Below are 2,678 nucleotides of genomic sequence, written 5' to 3' on the forward strand. Positions count from 1 at the left end.
AAAGAATAAATAAGTTGACTGTTTCAACCCTTAAAATTTGACCGTTTCAGCACTTAAAAATTTGACTGTTGTTAATTAATAAAAAATATTAATGTTACTAAAACGTTATTTTGCAATAATATAACATTATTACAACAATCCCCAACTTATTGCAAAAGAAAGTTGAGAGAAAAGAAAAAACCTTTTATCCTGGGTCTCATAGCATGTAATGCATCAAAGCTGGTATAGCAAGCTGTATCAACCATTCTTAGATTGAGAAACTTAACACACAGTGTAGTTGGTATAGCAAGCTATATGAACCAAAGACACTTGACGTGTGTTAGAGGTTTATCAATCACAATACACACACACAATTCTTGTTGTTATCGTTGTGATGCGCTTACTAGGCCATGCGCGTGCCCGATATTCATGAGTGTTCTAGAGATCATGCCAAGATATCATGCAAGCGGCCCCACTCGAAACTCATATAGTTGATTTCATCAAGTGTATGTTGCAAATCATAAACCACCCATAAGGGATATGAAAATCATTAAAAACTTTGTTTAAGATAAAATTTTATCTCCACATAGAATTTCAATGACAAAGTTTAACCTCTCATAATGCAGTCTCTAGCACTTTCATACACACCATAGGAAGGGACAAAATTGATTAAAATCAATTTAGTGCTATCAGAAGGGGTACTCAATTATCTGGGCATACTGTGGTTGAGATAACGATTCTCCTCTATTTTTCATTAATTTGGAGTTAGCATCACGGGTTTGAAATCATAATACCCAAACTTCTTAAGAAGTTTCTCAATGTATTGTTCTTGGGATAGTAATATACTATCTCTCTTCCTTATGATTCTAACACCTAAAATTATATTGGTTTCACCTATGTCTTTCATTTATTTAGTTCTAGTGACAATCTCATTGCATGTACCAGAAATTAACATGTCATTCACATACAAAATTACATATCTCTACTTTCAAATTTAGAACATTATCAATATCATTAGGTGAAAAGCCAAATTTATTTCTTCATGTAATTAAATAAAATTACCTACACCCCCATAGTTTTAAATACCTGGTTATGCTTCTCTTATTTGTAGGTAAAGTATACGAAAATATACTCAAGTACCTCATCTTCTTATTTCTTTTTCTTTCTCTAGAGTTCTCAAACATTACAAAGGCATGACACATGAAAATTAGGATTCATCATCCTAACTCCAACGAACTCTAAGTTGTCGCCTGGTCTCCCTCTTATTAGTTTTACAACTAACTAAACATAATCCACAATCAAACTAAATACTATCCATACCTCCCATTTCATCATTTACACATCAATGTACATTAGTATATAGTCTTATGTAACCCCAATATAAATTTCTATAATATTTTAAGAATTAGAACTCAATCTAAAAATAATTAATCATTAAAATCTCATGCTTTCTTTACTGAAAGTAAATTAATTTCTAATTTCAAAATATTTAATTTTAAAAGCAATTAATTTCTTTCTTATACCAGATTAATTTCTCTTTCGAGTAAATTAATTTGATTTCCAATTAATTACTAAATAAATAGTAATAACTTTGTTCCCATAATTATAATTATTATAAATTAATCTTTTCTTCTCTTTCCCTTTACAATTTATTTTCATTAATTAATACCAATAATTGATTAATTGATTTCCCATTACTTTAATTTAATTTTAAAATAGACCTAAGGTTTTAAATAATCCAAACTTTGAACCGACAGTCCAATTAGGTTCGAACCAACCACAATCAATAGTGTAAACTCTGGGCTGAAACCCAATATATTCAAATTCAACCCAGGATTCACCCATGGCCCAAAAAGAATTCCACGTGGGAGGTCACTACAACCCCCTGACTGCCAGCAGCTCCCCTGCTGCAACTCAAACAACCACCAACATGCGGAAACTACCATGGCCAAGCCGGTTTCAACTCCAACAAGAAACCAAAATCGTGAAGAACAGAACCTAGGAAAAATCAAATTGAAGCCCTAATCTCACACCTTAAGATTAAAACAACAATCTTCAAACCACACCCCAAATTCACGATCATCAATCTGTAAAGAAGCCACAAAGACCCCAGAAACAGGAACCACCAAAATTGAACCGAGAAAGAATTTGGGAATAAGAAGAGAAATTCCTACAAAACCCCAACCCCAAATCAGAGAACGAAATGAAGAACAACGCTTCTTCTTTTAGCGAACGAACCGAACCAGAGAAGAGGTCGCGCCCTCGTTGCGCCCTCGACGTGCCATCGTAGCACCATTGACCCGCTAGCGCAATGTCGCCGCTGCCGGAGTTCGCCTCTCTCCTGCGAAACAACCTACAACCAAAGAAGAAGAATGACCCAAGCGTCATTGCGAGCTAGAACTAGAACACCGCTTGAGTTGCGTCATCGTAGAGGCGACGTCTTCGCCACCAAGAGGCCACCTTCAGACCACCTTCTTTGCACAAGATGGAGGATCGAAACAAAAAAGAAAGTAAGAGAACCCTACTGTTCGCGAGAGAGGCACCGAGAAAAAGAATTGGGGAAAGTGCTTTCCACCCTAAACAGGGTCTTCTGACTCCAAAAAGAAAAAAAAAACGAATCCCCCAAATTAAAATAAATTCCAAAACCCTAATTTTTTTTATTGTAATTGCCATTAATTAAAACCCTACTTATTATATAC

This window comes from Vigna radiata, unplaced genomic scaffold, assembly GCF_000741045.1.
Source record: "Vigna radiata var. radiata cultivar VC1973A unplaced genomic scaffold, Vradiata_ver6 scaffold_261, whole genome shotgun sequence".
Lineage (NCBI taxonomy): Eukaryota > Viridiplantae > Streptophyta > Magnoliopsida > Fabales > Fabaceae > Vigna > Vigna radiata.